The 27,875-nt window shown below is 40.3% G+C and overlaps 1 long non-coding RNA gene across 1 annotated transcript; it reads left to right on the top strand.

The window, feature by feature from the left end:
* Positions 1 to 3,133: 3,133 nt before the first annotated feature.
* LOC118492372 lies at positions 3,134 to 27,296 on the top strand. The gene is made up of 3 exons (XR_004893411.1): positions 3,134 to 3,267; positions 4,061 to 4,148; positions 27,203 to 27,296. It is a non-coding gene; the product is annotated as an uncharacterized LOC118492372 (long non-coding RNA).
* The last annotated feature ends 579 nt before the right edge of the window (positions 27,297 to 27,875 follow it).

Here is a 27,875-nt window from a genome sequence, read left to right as displayed (position 1 = left end):
AGAACCTTGCTGATTAAATTATAAGCATGTCCTTAAAGTTTCACGTCAATCCGAGGTCTAGAATGATAGTTATGCTAAATGGCGCATTTAAAGTAAACTTTTGTAATTAACGGCGCAATTAGCATAACACCTATCTAAACCAAGATTTCGTCACCAAAACTTTTACCCACTGTATTAAAATAATATTTTGGGAATTTTAAAGATTTTTAATAATTTTTACCTCGCTCATAACCTGCGGTTATGGCTACGGTTCGGTAAATACCGAATATGCCCTTTTCGGCCAAAACATGAGTTCTACAAGGTCTTTTGACCCGATTCCAATTGCTACTGGTTTTAAATAATAAATAGAGTATTTTAAGCTTTATAAGCTGTTCGGGAAACTCAGATTTCCTGTAGAACTCGAAAAGCTCTTTAAAAGTCTTTAAAATGACCGAAAAGCCCCTACGGGGCATAATATTAACTTAAACTCGTTACGGGCGTCACGGAAGGTATCCTACTGATACCACAACCCATTTAAGGCATATTGACTTAGGAAATAAGCGTACGACTCTCATGGTTAACCGTTTCGCCTATTGCGCGCACGGTTCGGCTTATGAAACTAGTTTTCATAAATTAGTCGATACGGGTCAAATTATACTATTTGAACCCCAAAATCCAGAGTGTGAACCATAAACCCGTATAAAACAAGTCTCTGAACTTGTTGGGTCAGAATCACACTCCATTCTCGGTTTTCGCCTTTCACGCGATTAAACCATATCTAAATATATCGGAACCAACCAGTCTAGGCTACGGCCATTATAACGACTCGTTAGGATTCTAAGAGGTTAATTAAAACCTTCGTTCCAGATTAGGAGCCCCAGTAAAAGCTATCGGTGATTTAATCCAAATTAAGGAAATATACTTGCAAAGGTAAATACTTTAACTTATTTCCCCTATATGGGCTTGGGTTACGGTATATTAATACCGCTTGATTGAGCATTATATTCTTCCATCGCTTAGGTGGTTAATTAAATAATATGATCGGCTCATTTAAACAGTTTTGTTTCTTGTAAGCCTTTGGGGGGTTTAATGACCGTTGTCCCGGATATCCTTGGCATCATTTTACGAAATGGCCACGACCATCGACATCCCGGTGTAGGCGTACACCCGGTATATATTGTCGACATTAAATTAAAAGACGTAGCCGTTGGTTTTTATACTACGGTTTTACGCAATGTGGTGTGTCTATAAATCTTTAACCCGGCACGACCCGGGCTACTGAACGCATAAAAGAACATGTAAAACGTTCACAAGATTTTATTATAATTTTCCCAAGTTATAAAAGAATTTGTGCCTTGTGCATTCAAATCAATTTTAATAAACATTTTCAAATGTGTCAGTTGAATGTATTTACCAGTGTAAACTGACGTATTTTCCCCAAAAAGATTAAATGCAGGTACTATACGTAATGGGCTGGTATAGGCGTCCTAAGCATCGTACATAGTCTCGCAAACTCGATGCTGCACCTGAATGAACAATATTTATTACTTTTTGATCCGCTGTGGATATATTCAACTTCTGTAATACATTTGATATTACAACCAGAGGTTGAAGTTTATATATTTATCTTAAGCTTCCGCTGTGCATTATATAATTGTGTGATTTGACTATATGGTTGCCAACATCGTCACGGTAATCCCCCACCGGGCCCACCGGTGAGACACGTGGAAATCGGGGTGTGACATACCTCAATTTTAACTGTAGTACCTAGATTTGTCTTCATAAGTTCAGCACAATAATCCCTAAGAACACTATATTGTGCTTCATAATCACCATGTAGCTGTGGAAGTGCTTTATTTTTTGCTCTAAAAGCTTTCATTCTAGAGACCTCTACCTGATACTTTCTATGAAACTGATCCTGGAGTGCCTTTACAGGAATAGTTGGATTTTCCTCAATCTGCTCCATTAATTGTTTATAGAGAAAAGTTGAAGTACAATGATAAACAGATCTGCTTTCAAGACACTTATGTTTAGTGACTAAGGTCTTCGCCATCCAAATCTCAGCATTTTTTTTCTTTGGATACCAAAATAATCCAAGGGCATTCCTTCTTTTGAGGGTCTGACTTATTCCCCCTCCCACCAACATCTTTGTCTTTAATGTTGTCTTTACTACCACTGGCACCTTTAGAAGATGATTGCACATTGTGTCCTTTTCTTTTTGAAGATGACTTGTCACCTTGTTTTTTAACAGATTTCCCATTAGACTTGTCACCTTGTTTCCTAACAGTTTTCCCCTTAGACTTGGCACCACAAATATCGATTTTACTGTATACCCCAACTTCATCAACATGAAAGTTAGGTAATTGGCCCTTGCAAACAGCCTTAACTCTTGACAGATCATCCTTCACAATCATAAGCTCCCTTCTTGTTTCCACTGCATGTTGTTTGATCAAAATTCCTTTACTTCCATCTTGCTTCTAAAGATCTGGCCTAAGTGGAAGTTGCTATTGTTTTCATACTGACTCCTTAAAAACCTAAGCATATTCTTCCTAACACTTGACTCGTCCAAATCAGACTCACTACCACTATCTAATCTATAATTATCCAACACATCTTCATCATGGTTTTCAACAACTACATTGTTATTGTCCTCAACTCCCTGATCAATGTTAAGCCTAAATTCCCTCATGTCTACCTCTACATCATCCTTCCCTGTATCATCACCTATAAAGTCACTATCACTTTCATCTTCTGTAACACCCCAAAAACGGGTTTGGTAATCAAACCACGTTAACATTAACGACGGGTAAAATACCGCTAGTGGTGAAAATTTACCCGGTAAATAATAAAATTTAAATAAATAAACCTAGTATTAAACAAAAAGAAGAATAAACACTTTGAGAAAATAAAGTTTATAAGATGCCCTAGTTAACGGGACTTAAAAATAAAACGAGTTATGACTTCTATGAACCCACTAAGTAACTAGGAATGATTAACCTAGTTAGTTAATTGTTTTAAAACAATAAAGAAGCATGAACTAGAAACCTTTTTATAAAATTGAAACTAGAAGGACTAAAAGTGGCAAAAGTGAAAGAAGTTTATTTAAAAAAAACAAACACCAAAACACACACATATGTGTGTGTTTGGTCGACGTATACAGGGGGAGAAAAAAGGGGTTTCTCTTCAAGAACCCTAAACATATGAAATTCTACAAAATCAAAGAGAAATCGAGCCGGGAAATTGGGGCTTTAACTAAATTCGTGATCACCTAAGCTATGAGATCGCAAGGTATGTCAAATTTTGTAATTCGGAGATATCTTGAATTTATGATGAACACCCAAAATCGAAATTTCATGATGAATGTTGTATATATGAATGATATTGGATTGAATCTATGTCTAGGAATAAAGCCTAGATGCAAACTTGTAGAATTGTGCCATAAACAAGTGATTAGTCAAATAATCAAGTATGAACTAAGTGGGTTTTGACTAAATAACTAAAGATGATGATACGCATGTGCTTAAAATCATCATATTTGATAGTTGGAGCAGAATACTTGAACAATTTATAAGTTCGAGTGAATGCTCATACATGACTTGAAATGGGTTTTATATATTATGACGAAATTGGTGATTTTGTTCATGTAACTAGGTGTTGGAATCATGATGTCTACAAATTAATATGTAGAACTTGATTATATTAGATGTTCGGATGAATGTCTAATGCTATGATGAAACGGGTTTTACATGTAGATGAAAACCTTTAGTTCTTGCTTAACAAATGAATAATTGGCTTTGATAATCAAGAGCTAAGTTAAATTGGTGTTAATAATAGCATGAACTTAGACTTGAAAAGTAGTTAAAACGGTGGCGTAAGAATAATGCCTATCGGATAGTTAACAAGTGCTTAAATGAATTATCGAGTTTCATAGTATAACCACTTATGCTAATAGGCAGTTTGACCTTTAAAAGTCAAACTGACCAAAATGAAATCAAATGGTAAATTTTGATGTAAATCCGTAAGATGGAATAGTCATAATTAATGATTACTAATCTAACCGTCTTACGAATTATGATGGTAGTTCGACGCTTGACAAGCTAGATGGAGGCTTGGAAAGGAAGCGGGTCAAACGAATCAAGTGTGAAGGAAAAGCGTGTTTCGGATGCAAGGTGTTTTGGTCAAAAATCACACAAGGATAATGCAACCAAACTCTCTGTTAACGGGGAATGATGCTCGTAGTGATGGATAAAGTAAAGGATCACTTAAATGTAAGTTGCACAAGTGACACAAGGATTTATACGAGGAAAAAGCCCTTGATCAATGAATGATCTCCGGCATAAAAAACCTCGGGTGATGGAAACTACCGATCACCAAACTTCAATATAATAAACAATGTTTACAACTTTGGATGGTAACGAGCTAGGTACAAGGATCACTATGGTGGAGTGTGCTAAAGTGTGTAAGAAATGTGTTGTGTCCTCCGAATGCTCGAGAGTGCCCTTTATATAAGTGTGTGTGGTTGAATTTAGGTAAGTCACCTAACTACTAGCTCGTTACCCCTTTAGAAACAGAAGTAAATTTAGCCTAACTAAATGCCCGTAATTTGTGCTAAGTTTCCATATTCTCCACAACGTCTATTTCTGGTTATGCATGTGCGAAATTAGCGTGAAAGATTCCTTAATAACGTTGCCAAGACCAGGTCCAACTCGTAATTCCTGCAAAACAACATTAAATATAAAGAGAACAATCGTTAGTATGAGGATCCTTAGGATGATCCATGATCCTGATCCTGAAGCTCTTCTGAGGATCACTATCTGCCAAAGAAACAAGGATCACTTGTTAGGATATCATGTAAGGATCACAGGTCATTAAAATCCTGCCCTAACAATTGCCCCCAAAATATAAGGAGTAATTATGTAATATTAACGAGTTATATTTTGTTGATCTTATCTGTAACTAACTCAACGGATATATAGCCGTTGTGAACGAACTATCCGTTGCAATCCTGACGTCACGGAGGTGACAGCCCTGCACAAATCATGATTATAAATAGAGATAGGGATAGGATCGTTTGCATTTAAAATCAAGAACTTCTCCCTTTATAACCGCAACCAGAGGATTAAACAGGTATTCCCTTCATCTTCTCTCTCGATTGCTCTGTTTTTCTTCTTGTGTCTATTTTGTTCAAAATGTTGCTCCGGAATTCTCCTGCCAAGGATCAGCAGAAAGAAAGCCCCTTTAAGAGCCAAGGGATCATCACAAACTCTGCTAAAGAACGCTGTATCTTTGCTGATCCTCAGATTGACAGGATTCGGTGCTGTTTTCCTGCAAATACGGTGTTCAAAGCTTATGATCCTTCTGCCCTGAGTGACCACACCTCCGATTCATGGGTTGCCTTTCCTGTGATCCCGTTTTCCATAGGTTATACGTATCCCTTTCCAGCCTTCACCCAAGCCTTTTTCTCCTTGACCGGCATATCTTACATCCAGGCCATGCCGATGATCTGGAGGGTTTTGTTTACCCTTGAGAGGATCATCGAGCAAGAGGGGATTGACTTAGGTATGGCCGAGTTGGGTGAGCTATACGATCTGACCACCTTTGGTTCCCATCGTTATCTGTTCAAACGTAGACCCGGGGAGGAGCATCCGATCTTCAAGGCTACCAAGAATGATACTAATTGGAAGCGGCGGTTCTTTTTTGTAAGGAGAGATACCATCCCTGATGGGGAGGATTTGCCCAAGAAGTGGGTTACCCATGGTAGGATAGAGGATCCTGGGAAGGATCACCGTAGAACTTGTCCTTTAGTATAAGGATCAGTGATGTTCTGTTGTTTTCTTGTTGTGCAGCTATCTCCGTTTCACATCTGAAGTTGACTCCTGCTGCAAAAGAGAGACTCCTGGCCTTTAAGAACCTTGATCCTGAAATCAGAACTTTCAAGATTACCACCCAGGATTCTCAGGAAGTATCCTCTGCTTCTGTCACAATGTCAAGTAAGTATCCTTATTTAAGGAGTATTTATATAATGAGAGTCAAATAAAATTAAGATACTTATCTTGTTTTGGTTGTGCAGGCGCTGGAAAATCCACCAAAGCTTCCTCAAAGTTCGGCATTACTGATCTTACTAACGTCAAATCCTCTAAGAAGAAGACCCCTGCTGCTAGCCCAACTGCTTCGGCCCCTAAAGCACCTATCAGGGGAAAAGGAGGCAAGAAGAGAAAGGCATCTGAAGCTGAGGATTTGCAAGGTCTGCCCCTGCTCCGCCAACAGTGTCTAGATTACATCAACGAGGTAAGGATCACTGTCCTGCTTGTATATCCTGCTAGTCTAAGGATCACTTGGTTTCTGACATCATTCCTTGTCTTCCTTGTAGAAATTTGCTGAGGTAGAGACATATGTTGGCCATGTTGAGGATCAAGATCGCCAGATTGCTGACCTTCAACAGGTTGGGGTGTTGAAGGATCTCAAGATAGCCGATCTTCAGAAGGAGCTTCAGGCCACCAAGAATGATGCTGCCAAGATGCTGATCAACTTTGACTATGAGAAGCACGAGATCACCCAGGATGCCAAGGTCTCTGCCGCCATAGCTATGTACAAGATCCAGCTGCAAATGGCCATGGAAGCCCAGGATCCTGCTTTTGATAAGAGCACCTGGGATGTTGAAGGCTGGAAGGCTAGGATGGCTGAGCTGGAGGATGATGAGGAGGATGAGGAGATCCCGATGCTTGAGGGTGGAGGCACTGGCAAGGACCAAGGTGGTGAGGCAAGCGGAGCTGGTGATGATGGTGCAGCGAAGGATTGAGCTGCAGGATTGGGCGATGATGGAAATTTCGAGACTTAGCCGGAGCCCAATTTTTTTTGTTTGGTGGTTGTTTGTTTGAATAGTTTGATGGTTTGTACTTTGAACAATAGTTTTTAGGGTAAGGATCCATGATCCTTTGAACAATAGGTAGGATAATAGGTGGTGGAGGGATCCTCTGTTTGGGGGATGAAGCCACTTGTTATCCTGCCGACCTTTATTTCCTGCACTGCTATGACCGCATGAACAATGGACACCCTTTGCCAACCCATGTGGACGGGCCACGTTTTGCTAGTAGAAACGTGGGTTGGCAATTTTGACAACTTTCAAGGGTTAAATATTTTGTGAATGAATAAAACTTTTAACTTTTGACTTATCCTGTGATGTTATCCTTGTATATCTTTTAAACTTTCAATTGTTTTGATTTATACTTGTCTGAGTAAGAAAAGTTAATCAAATTATGTTTAAGAAATTTAGGATATGATCCAGGATCAAGTATCCTATAGTCGAAAACTTCCAAAAAGTAGTTCATTTTAAGGATCATAGGTTCAGTTGTCAAGGTATAAGGGTTATTCAAATGAATAATGAATGAAATTAAAAATAGTTAAGGATCATACCTGAGGATCCAAGTTAGGATCCTTACCGTTAATACTGTAACCAGGGTAAACATAAGAAAAACCTTAGTAGATAACAATGATTGAGGATCCTTAATTGTTTAACTTCGAAAACCTGAAAATAGAATATAACTTGGAACTGAGCCAATATAAAAGACAAGTTGGTAACTGGGGACAAGCCCAACAATTCAAAGGATAACTGGGGACAAGCCCAAAGGATCACTGGGGACAAGCCCAAAGGATAACTGGGGACAAGCCCAAGGATCGTAAGTGAACTGGAGTATGGCCCTTACTGGCGACTATCCAAACTTAGTGACATGATAATGGCAAAACCTTAGCTAACGTGAAAACGTTAGAAACCTTAGGAACGGATGTATGGTACGTCTACCATTATACGTAGGATCCTAGGTATAGCCAGTACGATGGAATTATCAGCCCCTAAAGCGAGTACTGGTCCCAAAGACTTGAACTATACCAGGATCATCGTGCGCTACAGGCGAAACTGGGGACAAGCCCAAGGATAACTGGGGACAAGCCCAAACAACTGGGGTTGAACCCAAGGATCTGAATTGCTTCTGAAGATTATCAACAATATGCTAAGGATACCTGGACTATCAGAACTCAAAATCTTGTGAGAGAAGGATGAAGGATACATGATCCTTATCCTTAAATAATAAGAAAATGAAATAGTTCAAGATTAGGACATTACCAGGGTAAGGATCATTGACACCTCAGGGATCCTTCAAGGATACTTCTAGTGTAAGGATCATACGTGCCAGGAGGATCCTGCTCACACGAAATATTTCTTCAAGTGGACAGCATTCCAGGCTCTTGGTAACAAATTACCTTCCATGGTTAGCAATCTATATGCCCCCTTTCCTGCTTCGGCTTCAATCAAATAAGGGCCTTCCCATTTTGGTGCCAATTTCCCATCAGCAGGATTGGTTGTATTCTGGAATGCGTTTCTCAATACCATATCCCCAACTTGGAATTTCCTTATCCTGACATTTCTGTTGTAAGCACCAGCCATTCTTTGTTGGTAGCTAGCCATCCTTATCCTAGGCAGATCCCTGATTTCCTCAATAGTATCCAAGTCTTGAGCCAGGTTTGCATCATTCTCCTCAGGATCACGGGTACTTGTTCTAGCAGTTGGAACCACCATTTCTGTTGGGATCACTGATTCTGCCCCAAATACCAAAGAGAATGGTGTTTGACAAGTAGCATTCTTGGGGGTTGTCCTATCAGCCCAAAGCACATAAGGTAATTCTTCTACCCATTTCCCCTTCTTGGATCCAAGTTTCTTCTTCAGATTGTTGATGATGATCTTGTTGGATGATTCTGCTTGTCCATTGGCTTGTGGGTGGACTGGTGTTGATGTTATCATCTTAATCCCCCAGCTGTCACAAAAGTTAGTAGTTCTGCTCCCAATAAATTGGGAACCATTATCACATATAATTTCAGAAGGAATGCCAAATCTAGTTATAATATTTCTCTTAATAAAGGATATAACTTCCTTCTCTCTGATGTTTTGGTCAAAAATCACACAAGGATAATGTAACCAAACTTTATGTAAACAGGGTATGATGCTTGGTTAGCTATGAAAGTAAAGGATCACTTCTGTGATGAATATACAAAGACACAATGATTTATACGAGGAAAAAGCCCTTGATCAATGTATGATCTCCGGCATAAAAAACCTCGGGTGATGGCAACTACCGATCACCAACTTTAATATAATAAAAATGTAGTTACAACTTCGGATGATAATGAGCTGAGTACAAGGATCACTGAGTGTCTAAGTGTTGAGAGTTGTGTCGTATGTTGTGTGTGTTCTTCCGAATGAAGAAGATGGGTATTTATACATGTGTAGGTGACTTATTTTAGGTAGATAGACCACTAATCAGCTCATTACCCCTTTAGAAATAAAGATAATCTAGCCTAAATTGCTGCCCATTAATCAAGCTAAGTTTCCATATCCGGTACAACGTCTATCTCCAATTTAGCTTTTGCCATATTTGTAAAAACGCGTCCCTGGATCATGATGTGTAGGGCATATCCTGCTAGGTGTTCCTGCAAAACAGTTTTGTAACAAGTGGAAGTGACCGTTAGTGTAAGGATCACCATATCGTCCCATGATCCTGATCCTGAAGTCTGGCTGAGGATCACTATCTGCCAAAGAAACAAGGATCACTGGTCAGGATCACGTATAAGGATCATTTATAGTAAAATCCAGCCCCAACAATTGCCCCCAAAATATAAGGAGTTAATTGTAAATAGATGAGTTATATTTTGTTTCGAGCTTATCTCTAACGGACGATTCCGGGTTACTAGCCGTTACATATGGACTAGCCGTTGTGATATTTACGTCACTGATGTGACGATCCCTGCAAATCATCATTATAAATAGGAGATAGGGTTAGGATCATTTTGTATTTAAATTCGAAGTATCTCCCTTTATAACCATCATTGAAGACTCTTGATCAGGTATCATCTTCCTCTTTCTCTTCTTTGCTCTGTTCTTTCGTGCTTTTACTCTGTTTTTCGTTCAAAATATGCTGCTCCGTAATTCTCCGCACAAGAGTCCCCAGGAGAGTCCCTTAAAGAGCCAGGGAATTATCAAGGATTCTCTCGTGGAGAGATGCTGCTTTACTGATATCCACATAGACAAGATTCGCCATTGTTTCCCAGCGAATGTTGTTTTCAAACCCTTTGATCCTACTGCTTTGAGCGATCTTGTCTCAGATGTCTGGGTGGCTTTTCCTGCTACTCCCTTCCTCATTGGGTATTCATATCCTTTTCCGATGTTCACCCAATCTTTCTTTTCTCTTACCGGCATCTCATATATCCAAGCTATGCCGATGATCTGGAGGGTTCTATATACCTTCGAGAGGATCATCGAGCAAGAAGGGATTGACTTGGGGATGTCAGAGTTAGCTGAACTTTATGATCTCACCACCTTTGGTTCTCACCGGTACTTGTTGAAACGGAAAGCTGGGGAGGATCATCCAATTTTCAAGGTTACCAAGAATGATACCAACTGGAAACGTCGATTTTTCTTTGTTAAGAGGGATTCCATCCCGGATGGAAAGGATCTGCCCAAGGAATGGGCCACTCATGGTAGGGTAGAGGATCCTTGGAGGATCACTATCAGTCCTGTCTCTTATGATGAGGATCACTGATGTCTTTTCTTTTTTGCAGCTATCTCTGTTGCTCACTTAGAGTTGACCCCTGCTGCCAAAGAAAGAGTGTTAGCCTTCAAGAAGCTTAATCCTGAAGTCAGAAGCTTCCAAATCATTATCCAAGATTCTCAAGAGATATCCTCTGCATCTGCCACAATGTCAAGTAAGTATCCTCATAGAAAATAAGTTTTATGTGAAAGTATTTAATTTAACAAGGGAACTTATCTTGTTTTTGAATTGTGTAGGTGCCGGAAAGTCTGCCAGGTCTGTTAAATCTGCCTCCATGTTTGGGATAAGTGACCTTGCCAATGTCACGTCTTCTAAGAAGAAGAAGGCTCCTGCTGCCAGCCCTTCAGTCTCAGCCCCTAAAGCACCTGCCCGAGGCAAAGGGAAAAAGAGGAAGGCTTCAGATGACCTTCAGGGATTTCCTCTTCTCCGTCAGCAATTCCTTGACTATTTTGATGAGGTTAGGATCACTGCCCCTGTTAATTGTCTTCGACAAGTCCGAGGATCACATGTGTCTGATGTTGCTTTCCTGTTGTCTTCTTTAGAAATTCTCCGAAATGGAGACTTACGTCAATCAGGTTGAGGATCAGGATCGTCAAATTGCTGACCTTCAACAGACGTGTGGGCTGAAGGATCTTAAGATTGCCGATCTTGAGAAGGAGATCCGGGCAGTCAAAGATGAGGCTGTTAAAGCGTTGATCAAGTTTGATTATGAGAAGCATGACATTACCCAAGACGCTAAGGTCTCTGCCGCGGTAACCATGTACAAGATACAACTGCAGATGGCTGCGGAGGCTCAAGATCCTTCCTTTGACAGGAGCACATGGGATGTTGAAGGCTGGAAGGCAAGGCTAGCAGAGTTGGAAGATGACGATGATGCTGAGGATATCCCAATGCTGGAGGGAGGTGATGTTGACAAGGATCAGGGTGGAGAAGCTGGTGATGGAGCAGCGAAGAAGTAAGCTGCATGATTGGGCGATGATGGATATTTCGAGACTAGGCCGGAGCCCAATTTTTTAGGATTGGTAGTGGTTTTTTGTGGTAGTGGTGTTTGGAACAATTATGGTTTGTAATCTCTGGACAATAGTTTCTTAGGGTTAAGGATCCTGGATCCTTTGAACAATAGGTAGGATTACACATGGTGGAGGGATCCTCTGTTTGGGGGATGAAGCCGTTGTGATCCTGCCGCCTGCAATACTTTTGAACCTATTATCATGGACACCCTTTACCTACCCCAGCGGACGGGCCACGTATTGCTGGTAGAAGCTTTGGGTAGGTAATTTTGACAACTTTTTGAAAGGGTTAAAGATCCTTTTGTTTAATAAATAAAATCTTAAACTTTTGTCGCTTATATTGTGTTATTATCCTTTTTGATTTTCAATTGTTTTGACACATGTTTGTTTGAAAAGTTGAGCAAATTATGTTTAAGAAATTTAGGATATGATCCTGGATCAAATATCCTATAATCGGAAATTTTCAAGATAGTTTATTTTAAGGATCATAGGTTCAGTTGCCAAGGTCTAAAGGTTATTCAAATGAATAAAGAAATTGAAAGTATTTAAGGATCATACCTGAGGATCCAAGTTAGGATCCTAACCTTTAATCGGAGTTACCATAGGTAAAACTTTTAATGGATAATAAGGATTAAGGATCCTTAATTGTTTAACTTCGAAAACCTGAAAAAATGGAATACAACTTGGGACTAAGCCAATATAAAGGATAAGTTAGTAACTGGGGACAAGCCCAAAGGATAACTGAGAATGATCCCAGAGGATCACTGGGGACGAGCCCAAAGGATAACTGAGGATGATCCCGGAGGATCACTGGGGACAAGCCCATAGGATAACTGGGGACAAGCCCAAAGGATCGTATGTAAACTGGAGTATGGCCCTTTCTGGCAACTATCCAAACTTAGTGACATGAAAATGTCAAAACCTTAGCTAACGTGAAAACGTTAGAAACCTTAGGAACGGATGTATGGTGCGTCCACCATTATACGTAGGATCCCAAGTATAGCCAGTACGATGAGGTCGCCAGCCCCGAAAATGGGTACTGATCCCAAAGACGTGAACTATATCAGGATCATCGTGCGCTGCTGGCGGAAACTGGGGATAATCCCAAGGATAACTGGGGTTGTACCCAAGGATCTGTGGTGCTTTTGGTGATCTTTGACAATTTGCTGAAGATACCTGAACTATCATAACTCAAATGGTTTGTGAGTAGAGGATGAAGGATACATGATCCTTATCCTTAGGCAAAAAGTAAGAAAATGCAATAGTTTTAGGATAAGCATATTACCAGAATGAGGATCATCAATGGCACCGGGATCCTTCAAGGGTACTCCAATGTAAAGATCACATGCATGAAGGATCCTGTTCACATGAAATATTTCTTTAAGTGAACAGCATTCCATGCTCTTGGCAACAAGTTCCCTTCCATGGTTAGCAGCCTGTATGCCCCCTTTCCTGCTTCGGCTTCAATTAAGTAGGGACCTTCCCATTTTGGTGCTAGCTTCCCGTCAGCAGGATTAATAGTATTTTGAAATGCTTTTCTTAATACCATATCTCCGACTTGGAACTTCCTTATCCTGACATTTTTGTTGTAGGCACCAGCCATTCTTTGTTGGTAGCTTGCCATCCTTATTCTGGCTAGATCCCTGATTTCCTCAATAGTATCCAAATCCTGAGCTAGAGTTGCAGCATTTTCTTCAGGATCACGAGCACTTGTTCTAGCAGTTGGGATCACCATTTCTGTTGGGATCACTGCTTCTGCCCCAAATACTAAAGAGAAAGGTGTTTGACCAGTGGCGTTTTTGGGAGTTGTCCTATCAGCCCATAGCACATAAGGCAATTCTTCTGCCCATTTCCCTTTCTTGGATCCTAGCTTTTTCTTCAGATTGTTGATGATGATCTTATTGGATGATTCTGCTTGACCATTGGCTTGTGGATGAACTGGTGTTGATGTTATCATCTTGATTCCCCAACTGTCACAAAAGTTAGTGGTTCTCCTTCCAATGAACTGAGAACCATTATCACATATAATCTCAGAGGGGATGCCAAATCTGGTTATAATGTTTCTTTTGATAAAGGATATAACTTCCTTCTCTCTGACTTGAGCAAAGGCTTCAGCTTCTATCCACTTGGAAAAATAGTCAGTCATGGCAAGCATAAATACTTTTCCACCAGGTGCTTTAGGAAGCTTGCCAACTATATCCATTCCCCATCTCATGAATGGCCAAGAGGATGGTATTGGGTGTAAGAATTCAGCTGGTTGGTGAAGGATATTGCTATGTCTTTGGCAAGGATCACATTTCTTAGCATACTCTATAGCATCCCTTTTCATGGTTGGCCAGTAGTATCCTGTTCTAAGGATCCTTGAGAATAATGCCCTGCCCCCAGTGTGGTTTCCACAATCTCCTTCATGGAAATCCTTCAACACCTCTTCAATTTCAGGATCCTCGATACATCTCAAATATGGTCCTGCAAGAGATCGCTTATATAATACATTATTCAGAATTGTGAATTGAGATACCTTAATCCTGAAAGCTCTAGGATTTTCTCCCATCGGGATCTCCCCGTGTTGCAAATATCCCATGATCGGTGAGATCCATGATCCTGAATTAGGTTGGGCTTCTTCACTAGGGATCATTGCAGTATCCTCTTCTATTTCCATGGCCACCTGTTTTTCAATAGCAGGAGCCAGGATATGGATGATAGGGATACTTATATCCTCTGGAATCTTCAAGGATGATCCTAGGTTGGCCAATGCATCAGCTTCCGTGTTATCCTCCCTTGGTACCTGTGTTAAGCTAAAAGAAACAAAAGAGAGTGCCAATTCTTTGACTATCTCTAAATATTTGGTTAGTTTTTCACCTTTAACAGCATAGGATCCATTAAAGTGATTGGCAATTAATAATGAATCTACATATACTTCGAGATACTTTACCCCCATATCCTTAGCAATTTGTAAGCCAGCAATTAAGGCTTCATACTCAGCCTCATTGTTAGTTGCCTGGAACTCACAAGCTATGGAGTGGGGTATTATGTCCCCCTGTGGCGATTTTAGTAGGATCCCAAGCCCTGTGCCTTTGATATTTGAGGATCCGTCGGTGTGTAGTATCCAAGGATCCTTGGTCTCATCCAGCTGCTGGACCTCCAATTCTGCTTCCTTTTGTAGATCACTACTGAAATCAGCCACAAAGTCAGCTAGTGCTTGAGATTTAATGGCTGTTCTTGGTTCGTATCTTATATCGTGGGCACTAAGCTTCACTGCCCACTTAGCCATTCTCCCTGACATATCCGGTTTCCTGAGGACATTCTTAATTGGAAAATTAGTTTTAACAACAATAGTATGGATTTCAAAATAATGCCTTAACTTAGTGGATGCCATGATTAATGCAAGGATAAGTTTTTCGAGGTGTGAGTACCTGGATTCGGCATCAAGTAGACTTTTACTTACATAGTAGATAGGATATTGTGTACCTTCGTGATCCTTAACAAGGACAGCACTTACAGCGGTTGAGGATACCGCCAGATATAAGGATAACACATCTCCTTTTTCCGGTTTTGCTAATGCTGGTGCTGAGGACATATACTCTTTTAGGGCTTGTAAAGCATTTTCATGCTTCTCAGTCCATTCGAACTTCTTATTCTTCCTTAGGATATCGTAGAATTCTTTGCACTTTTCTGAGGATTTCGATATGAACCTGTTCAAAGCTGCTATCCTGCCTGTTAGTCTTTGAACATCCTTGGCATTGGCAGGAGATTTGATATTTATTAATGCTTTGATTTGTTCCAGGCTTGCTTCAATGCCCCTCTGGGTTACCATGTATCCTAAGAACTTTCCTGCCTTAACACCAAAATGGCATTTTGAAGGATTAAGTTTCATGTTATAATTATCAAGGATATCGAATGCTTCTTCCAAGTCCCTTAGGTGATCCTCTGCTTTCTTTGACTTGACCACCATATCATCTATGTACACCTCCATAGTTTTTCCAATTTGATCCTTGAACATCATATTTACCAGCCTTTGATATGTTGCACCTGCATTTCTTAGTCCAAAAGGCATGGCAATATAACAATATAAACCGGTTGGGGTCATAAAGGCTGTATCCTCTTGGTCAGATGGTTCCATCTGGATTTGTTGGAATCCAGATGATGCATCCATAAAGGTTAACAGTTCATGCCCCGCTGTTGCATCCACCATGGAGTCAATGTGGGGTAATGGGAAAGGATCCTTGGGACATGCCTTATTCAAATCAGTGAAATCGACACATACCCTCCACTTTCCGTTTTTCTTTTGGACAACAACCACATTGGCTAACCATTTAGGATATTTTACCTCTCTGATCATACCTGCTCGAAGTAGTCTCTCTACTTCTTCTTGGATAATGGCATTCCTTTCTGGTGCAAACTTCCTCCTTTTTTGATGGATTGGTTTGATAGACCTGTCAATGCCAAGTTTGTGAGTAATAATATCCTTAGATATACCTGTCATATCTTCATGTTTCCAAGCAAAGGTGGATTTTCTTCTTTTGAGGAAGGATATTAAGTCTTCTTTCATTTGGCCAAGGATCCCTGATCCGATATAGATTTTTGATTCAGGATCACTAGGATCCAAGAAGATTTCGTCCACATCTTGTTCCCTTGCCTCCAAGATATTCCTCGGAGGATACTGTAATTGCTATTGCTCCCTTGGCTTCGAGGTTGGCTTCATGGATGAGGTATAACAATCCTTAGCCTCCTGCTGATCACTGTCGATCTTGATTATCCCCCATGGGCTAGGGAGCTTCACACATTGATGGTAGGTAGATGGAACCGCTTTCATGTCATGTATCCAAGGCCTGCCAAGGATAACGTTGCAACAAGACAAACAGTCAATAACACAAAATTTTTGGTAATTATGTAATCCTTCTACGTAGATTGGGAGTTTGATGTCCCCCAGAGTTTTCTTCGTTTCTCCACTAAATCCTACAAGCACGGAGGATCTTGGTGTGATGTCTGATTCTGGGATACCCATTTTCTTCAGTACATCAAGCTGGATAATGTTTACTGAGCTTCCTCCATCGATAAGGATCCTGCGGACAAAATGGTTAGAAATAAAGAGAGTAATAACTAAACTATCATGATGAGGATCCTGGATGTTAATGCGATCATCCTCATCAAAGGTTATCGTTTTCCCTTCTGAAACACTTGATGTTCTAATAGGCCTTTCTCCATTGTCCATTTTTGATTCCTTTGCATGTCTTTTGGCCGCTGAAAAGGATGTACCACAAATGTCTGATCCTCCGGATATGAAGTTGATCACTTGTGCATTTGCCGGAGGTGCTGGGGCTTTTTCGGGGATCCTTTCAGGATCCTGGGTCCTTTGCTTTTTTCTCCCCAGCAATTCTTTTAGATGCCCCTTGCTTAGCAGGTATCCAATTTCCTTTCTTAAGGCTATGCAATCTTCAGTCAGATGGCCGAAATCCTCATGGTATGCACACCATTTGGACTTGTCTTTAGTCCCGGATGGTTTATCATTCTTCCTGGGCCACCTAGCCTTTTCACCTAGATTCTGCATTGCAAGGATTAGTTCATGATTATCAACGGAAAAACAATATTCTGAGATTGGAGGATATTCTTCATCATCCTCCTCTTGGTCGACAGCATGCACATTCTTGTTCTCGTTTCTATGGTAGGATTTGAACTTGTTGCTTTTGAAGGAGGATCCTTGATTATCTTGTTTTGAGGATCCTACTTGTCTCTCCTGGATCCTCTTGTCATCCTCTAGCCGGATAAACCTGAGTGCTCGAGTTCTTACTTCATCTAAATTCCTGCAAGGTGTCATAACAAGATCATCATAGAATAATGAATCCTTAAGTAGTCCCATTTTGAAGGCTTCAACAGCCGTAGCCATATCCAAGTTGGGAATATCCAAGGATTCTTTACTAAATTTAGTTATATAATCCCTTAATGATTCATTATTATTTTGAGTTATCCTGTACAAATCACTAGTTAATTTTTCAAATTTTCTACTACAAGAGAATTGGTTATTGAATAAATTAACTAAATTAGCAAATGAAGTAATAGAGTAAGGGGGAAGACTTAGCAGCCACTTAAGAGCTGATCCAGTTAGAGTGGATCCAAATCCTTTACATAGGCATGCTTCCTTTAACTTTTCTGGGATAGGATTGATTTCCATCCTTTCCCTGTATTGTGCTATATGCTCCTCTGGATCCGTTGTGCCATCATACAGCTTCATGGTAGGGATATGGAACCTTTTGGGCACCTCTGCATCACAAATTGGTGGTGCAAAGCGTGATACCTTGTGGCTTCCATCTGCAATCTCTGGGATAGGCTTGACTACCCCTGGAACACTTGAGATCATGTCCTTTAGTTTCTGTAATTCTCTGGCCATAGCGTGATTGGTACCTGTATCCTGCATGAATCCATGGTTAGTGGTAGGATAATTATTTAAAGTGTTACCTCCCATTGGGTTCAAGTTAGGGAATCCGTATTGCTGGGATTCTGGAACAACGGAGGGACCAGTGGAAGCAATGGTCTGCATTGGAATGAAGTCCCCTTGATGGACATCTAGACTCCCTGCTTGCAAACTTTTTAGGGATCCTGGCATCTGTAAGGATCCTGGTATCTGGGATGATCCTGGAACGAAGGAGGATCCTTGAACCTGGGATGATCCTGGAACAAAGGAGGATCCTTGGCCCTGGAACGATCCTGGAATAAAGTAGGATCCTTGAAACTGCTGTGCCCCCGGATAGGCTTCCGGATTCATGAAGGATCCCACATACTGAGGATAGGATCCTGCTGGCTGAAAATACGAGCCCGATGTCCGAGTCATTGCTGCTGACTTGAGATGTAATCCTCTCGTCTCCCCTGTGATCTGTACGTCTGGGATCCCTGATGGCTGAGAGGTGACCATTGGAGTCTCAAAACTCAAGGATTTTGGCATCAGTGGGGAATGATCCTCTGCCGTTTTCTTTTGTCTTTTGAGATCTCCAATCTCCCTGAGGATCCTGTCATTAGTTTCATCCTGCCGCTGCATACGATCCTTCATCTGCAAAATTAAAGCAAACACATCACTAGTACTGGGAGTAGAAGAATTCATAGCAGAAGAAGATGGAGGTTTAGAGAAAGAAGGGGTTGGTCTCTTCTCAGCATTTCTCTGGGATCCTGCCGGTGGAGGAGGTAGAGTGGTTTGTGCTGAGGTGACTGCAGACATCGCCGTGGAGGTGTTCTTCAATGATGAAGCCATGTAACTCTTTGAAATGATTTCGAACAAAAGATTTTCTTTATGAATGAAGCACCAATTGCCCCACGGTGGGCGCCAAACTGTTTTGGTCAAAAATCACACAAGGATAATGTAACCAAACTTTATGTAAACGGGGTATGATGCTTGGTTAGCTATGAAAGTAAAGGATCACTTCTGTGATGAATATACAAAGACACAATGATTTATACGAGGAAAAAGCCCTTGATCAATGTATGATCTCCGGCATAAAAAACCTCGGGTGATGGCAACTACCGATCACCAACTTTAATATAATAAAAATGTAGTTACAACTTCGGATGATAATGAGCTGAGTACAAGGATCACTGAGTGTCTAAGTGTTGAGAGTTGTGTCGTATGTTGTGTGTGTTCTTCCGAATGAAGAAGATGGGTATTTATACATGTGTAGGTGACTTATTTTAGGTAGATAGACCACTAATCAGCTCATTACCCCTTTAGAAATAAAGATAATCTAGCCTAAATTGCTGCCCATTAATCAAGCTAAGTTTCCATATCCGGTACAACGTCTATCTCCAATTTAGCTTTTGCCATATTTGTAAAAACGCGTCCCTGGATCATGATGTGTAGGGCATATCCTGCTAGGTGTTCCTGCAAAACAGTTTTGTAACAAGTGGAAGTGACCGTTAGTGTAAGGATCACCATATCGTCCCATGATCCTGATCCTGAAGTCTGGCTGAGGATCACTATCTGCCAAAGAAACAAGGATCACTGGTCAGGATCACGTATAAGGATCATTTATAGTAAAATCCAGCCCCAACATCTGACTTGGGCAAAAGCTTCAGCCTCTATCCACTTGGAGAAGTAATCAGTCATAGCAAGCATGAACACTTTTCCACCAGGTGCCTTAGGGAGCTTGCCAACTATATCCATCCCCCATCTCATAAATGGCCAAGAAGAGGATATAGGGTGTAGAAATTCAGCCGGCTGGTGAAGGATATTGCTGTGTCTTTGACAAGGATCACACTTCTTAGCATACTCCACAGCATCCCTTCTCATAGTTGGCCAGTAGTATCCTGTCCTTAAGATCCTTGAGAACAATGCCCTGCCCCCAGTGTGGTTTCCACAATCTCCTTCATGGAAGTCTTTTAGAACTTCTTGGACTTCAGGATCCTCGATACATCTCAAATATGGTCCTGCAAGAGATCGCTTATACAATATATTATTTAAGATTGTGAATTGAGATACCTTAATTCTGAAAGCCCTAGGGTTTTCTCCCATAGGAATCTCCCCATGTTGTAAGTATCTCATGATTGGTGAGATCCATGATCCTGGGCAGGATTGAGTATCCTTACTAGGGATCATTGCAGAATCTTCTTCTATTTCCATGGTCACTTGATTTTCAATAGCAGGGGTTAGGATATGGATGATAGGGATACTTATATCCTTTGGGATCTTCAAGGATGATCCCAGGTTAGCCAATGCATCAGCTTCTGTATTTTCTTCCCTTGGTACCTGTGTTAAACTAAAGAAAACAAAGGAGAGTGCCAATTCTTTGACTATCTCTAAATATTTGGTTAGTTTTTCACCTTTAACAGCATAGGATCCATTAAAGTGATTAGTGATTAGCAATGAGTCCACGTATACCTCAAGATACCTGATCCCCATATGCTTAGCGATTTGCAAACCAGCAATCAAGGCTTCATATTCAGCCTCATTGTTGGTGGCTTGGAACTCACAAGCTATGGAGTGGGGTATTATGTCCCCCTGTGGCGATTTTAGTAGTATACCAAGCCCCGTGCCTTTAACATTTGAGGATCCATCAGTATGTAGTATCCAAGGATCCTTGGTCTCATCCAGCTGCTGGACTTCTAGTTCAGCTTCCTTTTGTAAATCACTACTGAAATCAGCCACAAAGTCTGCTAATGCTTGAGATTTGATTGCTGTTCTGGGCTCATATCTTATATCATGGGCACTAAGCTTTACTGCCCACTTAGCCATCCTTCCGGACATCTCTGGTTTCCTGAAGACATTCTTAATTGGGAAGTTAGTTCTAGCAATAATGACATGGGTTTCAAAATAATGTCTTAACTTAGTAGATGCCATAATTAATGCAAGAATAAGCTTTTCAAGGTGTGAATACCTGGATTCAGCATCAAGTAAACTCTTACTTACATAATAGACAGGATATTGTGTACCTTCATGATCCTTAACAAGGACTGCACTTACTGCTTTTGAGGATACCGCAAGATATAAGGATAACACATCTCCTTTTTCTGGTTTCATCAACGCTGGAGCTGAGGACAGGTATTCTTTGAGGGCTTGTAAAGCACTCTCATGCTTCTCAGTCCATTCGAATTTCTTGTTTTTTCTTAGGATATCATAGAATTCTTTACACTTTTCTGAGGATTTAGATATAAATCTATTTAAAGCTGCTATCCTGCCTGTTAGCCTTTGCACATCCTTAGCGTTGGTAGGAGATTTGATATTCACCAATGCTTTGATTTGTTCCGGACTTGCTTCAATGCCCCTCTTGGTTACCATATATCCTAAGAATTTACCTGCCTTTACACCAAAGTGACATTTTGAAGGATTAAGCTTCATGTTATATCTGTCAAGGATATCAAATGCTTCCTCCAAGTCTCTTAGGTGATCCTCAGCTTTTATGGATTTCACCACCATATCATCTATGTACACTTCCATAGTCTTTCCAATCTGATCCTTGAACATCATATTCACCAGTCTTTGATATGTTGCACCTGCATTCCTTAACCCAAACGGCATAGCAATATAACAATATAAACCGGTTGGGGTCATAAAAGCCATATCCTCTTGGTCAGATGGTTCCATCTGAATTTGTTGGAATCCAGATGAAGCATCCATAAAGGTTAACAGTTCATGACCCGCCGTTGCATCCACCATGGAGTCAATGTGGGGTAATGGGAAAGGATCCTTGGGACATGCCTTATTTAAGTCAGTGAAATCGACACATACCCTCCACTTTCCATTTTTCTTTTGAACAACAACCACATTGGCCAGCCATCTTGGATACTTTACTTCTCTAATCATACCTGCTCGTAGCAATCTCTCTACCTCTTCCTGGATAATGGCATTTCTTTCTGGTGCAAACTTCCTCCTTTTTTGATGGATTGGTTTGAATGACCTGTCAATGCCAAGTTTATGAGTGATAATATCCTTAGATATACCTGTCATATCCTCATGTTTCCATGCAAAGGTAGATTTTCTTCTTTTGAGGAAGGATACAAGGTCTTCTTTCATCTTGCCAAGGATCCCTGATCCGACATAGATTTTGGATTCAGGATCATCAGGATCCATTAGGATTTCATCCACATCCTGCTCCCTTGCCTCCAAGACACTCCTTGGAGGATACTTTAATTGCTATTGCTCCCTTGATTTCGAGGCTGGTTTCATTGATGATGTGTAACAATCCTTAGCCTCCTGCTGATCACTATCGATCTTGACTATTCCCCAAGGGCTAGGGAGCTTCACACATTGATGGTAGGTGGATGGGACTGCCTTCATATCGTGTATCCAGGGCCTGCCAAGGATAACATTACAACAAGACAAACAGTCAATAACACAAAATTTTTGATAATTATGTAATTCTTCCACATAAATTGGGAGTTTGATGTCCCCCAGGGTTCTCTTAGTTTCTCCACTAAATCCTACAAGCACGGAGGATCTTGGTGTGATATCTGATTCTGGGATACCCATCTTCTTCAGAACATCAAGCTGGATAATGTTTACTGAGCTTCCTCCGTCAATAAGGATCCTGCGGACAAAATGGTTAGAAATAAAGAGAGTAATAACTAAACTATCATGATGAGGATCCTGGATATCAACGCGATCATTTTCATCAAAGGTTATCATTTTTCCTTCCGAAACACTTGATGTTCGAATAGGTCTTTCTCCGTTATCCATTTTAGCTTCCTTTACATGCCTTTTAGCTGCTAAAAAGGATGTACCACAGATGTCTGACCCACCAGAAATAAAGTTTATCACTTGTGCATCTGCCGGAGGAGCTGGAGCTTTTTCAGGGATCCTTTCAGGATCCTGAGTCCTTGGCTTTTTCTTCCCAACAACTCTTTTAAATGTCCCTTGCTCAGCAGATATCCAATTTCCTTTCTCAATGCGATGCATTCCTCTGTTAAATGCCCAAAATCCTCATGGTATGCACACCACTTTGATTTGTCTTTAGTTGCAGCTGGTTTGTCATTTTTTCTGGGCCATCTGGCTTTTTCTCCGAGATTCTGCATTGCAAGGATTAGTTCATGGTTATCAACGGAAAAACAATATTCAGAAATCGGAGGATAATCCTCATCATCTTCTTCTCGGTCAACAGCATGCACATTCTGGTTGTCAGTTCTGTTATAGGATTTGAATTTGTTGCTTTTGAAAGAGGATCCTTGCTTTTCTTGTCTTGAGGATCCTGCTTGTCTCTCCTAGATCCTCTTGTCATCCTCTAACCGGATGAATCTGAGTGCCCGAGTCCTTACTTCATCTAGGTTCCTGCATGGTGTCATAACAAGATCATCATAAAATAATGAATCCTTAAGCAACCCCATCTTGAAGGCCTCAACAGCCGTGGCTATATCCAAGTTGGGAATGTCCAAGGATTCTTTACTAAATTTGGTTATATAATCCCTTAATGATTCATTAGGACCTTGAGTTATCCTATATAAATCACTAGTCAAACGTTCAAATTTTCTGCTACAAGAAAATTGATTATTGAATAAGTTAACTAGGTTAGCAAACGAAGTAATAGAGTAAGGGGAAGACTTAGCAGCCATTTGAGAGCTGATCCAGTAAGAGTGGATCCAAATCCCTTGCATAGGCACGCTTCCTTTAACCTTTCTGGAATCGGATTGATCTCCATCCTTTCCCTGTATTGTGCTATGTGTTCCTCAGGATCCGTTGAACCATCATATAGCTTCATAGTTGGAATATGGAATCTTTTGGGTATCTCAGCATCACAAATCAGTGGTGCAAAACGAGATACCTTATGGCTTCCATCTGCAATCTCCGGGATAGGTTTGACCACCCCTGGAACACTTGATATCATATCCTTCAGTTTCTGCAGTTCTTTAGCCATAGCATGGTTGATACCTGCATCCTGCATGAATCCATGGTTAGTGGTAAGAGAATTATTAAAAGTGTTACCTCCCATCGGGTTCAAGTTAGGAATACTGGATATGAATCCATATTGCTGGGACTCTGGGATGATGGAGGGACCAGTGGAAGCAATGGTCTGCATTGGAATAAAATCTCCTTGATGGACATCTGAACTTCCTGTTTGCAAACTCTTCAAGGATCCTGGCATCTGGAGGGATCCCTGAACCTGGGATGATCCTGGAACGAAGGATGATCGTTGAACCTGGGATGATCCTGGAACGAAGGATGATCGTTGAACCTGGGATGATCCTGGAACAAAGGAGGATCCTTGAACTTGGGATGATCCTGGAACAAAGGAGGATCCTAGAACCTGCTGTGCTCCTGAGTAGGCTCCTGAATTCATGAAGGATCCCATATGCTGAGTATAGGATCCTGCTGGCTGGAAATATGAACCTGATGCCTGAGTCACTATTGCTGAGCCGAAGTGTACTCCTCTTGATCCACCCACATGTTGAATGTCTGGGACCTCTGATGGCTGAGAAGTAATCATCGGAGTATCAAAATTCAAAGATTTGGGCATCAGTGGAGAATGATCCTCTGCCGTTTTCTTCTGTCTTTTGAGATCTCTGATTTCCTTAAGGATCATGTCATTAGTTTCATCCTGCCGCTGAATACGATCCCTCATCTGCAAAATCAAAGTAAATATATCACTAGTACTGGGAGCAGAAGAAGTTAGAGCAGAAGAAGATGGAGTTTTAGAGAAAATGGGAGTAGGTCTCTTCTCAGCATTTTTCTGAGATGCAGCAGGTGGTGGAGGCAAAGGTGGAATGCCCTGAGATGAACTGATTGCAGACATCGCTGTAGAGGTATTCTTCAACGATGAAGCCATGTATGCAATGATCTGGAATGATCAGCAACGGGAAACTTTCTTATGAACGAAGCACCAATTGCCCCACGGTGGGCGCCAAACTGTTTTGGTCAAAAATCACACAAGGATAATGCAACCAAACTCTCTATTAACGGGGAATGATGCTCGTAGTGATGGATAAAGTAAAGGATCACTTAAATGTAAGTTGCACAAGTGACACAAGGATTTATACGAGGAAAAGCCCTTGATCAATGAATGATCTCCGGCATAAAAAACCTCGGGTGATGGAAACTACCGATCACCAAACTTCAATATAATAAACAATGTTTACAACTTTGGATGGTAACGAGCTAGGTACAAGGATCACTATGGTGTAGTGTGCTAAAGTGTGTAAGAAATGTGTTGTGTCCTCCGAATGCTTGAGAGTGCCCTTTATATAAGTGTGTGTGGTTGAATTTAGGTAAGTCACCTAACTACTAGCTCGTTACCCCTTTAGAAACAGAAGTAAATTTAGCCTAACTAAATGCCCGTAATTTGTGCTAAGTTTCCATATTCTCCACAACGTCTATTTCTGGTTATGCATGTGCGAAATTAGCGTGAAAGATTCCTTAATAACGTTGCCAAGACCAGGTCCAACTCGTAATTCCTGCAAAACAACAATAAATATAAAGAGAACAATCGTTAGTATGAGGATCCTTAGGATGATCCATGATCCTGATCCTGAAGCTCTTCTGAGGATCACTATCTGCCAAAGAAACAAGGATCACTTGTTAGGATATCATGTAAGGATCACAGGTCATTAAAATCCTGCCCTAACACAAGGTAAGTAAAAGCTTACACCCTTTTATAGTATACATCAGTTGTGTGTATTGAAAATGAATAGAGAAAAATCCGTAATTGAATTTTGCTGTTCCGACGTGAATAATATGGGTCGGAACAAGTGAAAGTGATGAAAACCATGATGGTTGTAAAAAAAGGGTAAAAATAGTAAATTAACCATCGAGCTTTGACACGATATTTGACCAGAAGTTGGTTTACAACATAAAGGATGTTTAGTAATTTTTATAGATTTTTATAAAGTTGTTTGACGAGGTTTTCGCGGATGTTTTGTCAATAAATTAGTTATTGACAGCAACAGTTCCGCTACTTGCATAAATTATTTCGAGGTCTTAACCATCGAGTTTTGACACGATATTTGACCAGAAGTTGGTTTACAACATAAAGGATGTTTAGTAATTTTTATAGATTTTTATAAAGTTGTTTGACGAGGTTTTCGCGGATGTTTTGTCAATAAATTAGTTGTTGACAGCAACAGTTCCGCTACTTGCAGAAATTATTTCGAGGTCTTAACCATCGAGTTTTGACACGATATTTGACCAGAAGTTGGTTTACAACATAAAGGATGTTTAGTAATTTTTATAGATTTTTTTAAAGTTCTTCGACGAGATTTTCGCGGATGTTTTGTCAATAAATTAGTTGTTGACAGCAACAGTTCCATTACTTGCAGAAATTATTTCGATGTCTTAACTATCGACTTTTGACATGATATTTGGCCAGAAGTTGTTCAACAACATAAATAATGTTTGGTAAGTTTTATACAATTTAGACATAAGCCTTTTTGGGTCAAGTGCCTATAAACGGTTCTTTTCCGTAAAACATCCAACCGAAGTGTAGAATTCGGGAAAATCGGTCAAATATACTAAATCCACCACGAGTATAGTTGTGGTGAAATATAAGTAGATAATTCAAATTTGGGAAAACGATGGGTGAAAAGAATGAGCGAAATTTAAACTTAAAAGTTTAAATTCTCTAAACGGGTCAAAACGAATTACGCGCATAACTTGGGTATTGGTTGCGTAATTCACAAAAGTTAAAAATCTGAAATAAAGATTTTGAATTAAATACTTTGGTGTATGATTTATGATTAACTAGAAACAAGTGTGTGATGTTATAGTCAAACGGGTCGAATAATCATATAAAGGATTTATAAGCCAATAGCTTATAATTCAGATTTTTATGCAAACCTAGGTGATAAACGGATCCGTAATTTAATTACGGACGCGTGGGAAAAAGAATCACGCAAAACAGACTTCTAGCTAAAAAGTTATGGCAAATTTGAAGTTTGTTATTTTTGTAAAAATGGAGCTGGGCAAATATGCAGGTCCAGAGAATGGACCTGCTGGAAAACAGACTTCCCCGCGGCACGCGAGGGGATGAGTGAATGCTGGCGCGACACGCGGGGCCTGTCGCGGTCCGCGAACGAATTAAAGAAATCTCTCGCGTGGCGCGAGAGACTTAGATCTGAATTTTTATTTTTGATTTCGTTTATTTGATATTGGAACTTGTTTATTCTTGTTTCTATAATTATCAAAACTAACTTTTAAGTTGGTTTTGATATTAGGTGAATGTCGTTACCATCCGGATGCCGATCAAGCAACGAAGTGAACCGAACACATACTTAATGAAGCTTCCGCGATATCTTTCTTTTGTTTAGTTTAAAAATGACAGTTGTAAACACTTGATACTATATTTTGAATACTCTAATTCTGTATAAATGTTAACTTGTCAAAGTTTTTGAAATGTCGCGTATTTAATATTATAATTGTATTAAAATGAGACGGGTCTTACATCTTCATCATTCGTTTCATCTGAACTATGAACTTCATCATGTATAACAGTTGACTCAACAAAGTTTTCATTGTCATTTTGATCATGTTTGTTTTATGACCTAATAAAGGATCAAATTCATTCATGAAATCTGAAAAAAAAAAAAAAATTGTACCCTCTTGTGCTTCCCTCTCTTCTGTAGTAATACATCCCTCGAAATCCTTTTGTGACTCACCATATTATTCATCAACTTCTTCTTGTTGAATGTTTGTACGGGTACACAACCTCGAAATCCTTTTGTGACTCTCCATTTTCATCCAACTCTCTGAATGGTTGAACTAGGGTTTTGTGGAGTATTAATTGTGAAATTGGTAATCAGTCTGGTATATATGAAGTATGTGAAGAGTTTTTGTGTAAAATGGTCTTTTTGCCCCTCACATGAGTGGCACATGAAAGAGATTAAGGGC

This window comes from Helianthus annuus, chromosome 5 (genome assembly GCF_002127325.2).
Source record: "Helianthus annuus cultivar XRQ/B chromosome 5, HanXRQr2.0-SUNRISE, whole genome shotgun sequence".
Lineage (NCBI taxonomy): Eukaryota > Viridiplantae > Streptophyta > Magnoliopsida > Asterales > Asteraceae > Helianthus > Helianthus annuus.
The sequence above is the reverse complement of the archived record's forward strand: the minus strand, read 5'-3'. Positions and strand labels throughout refer to the sequence as shown.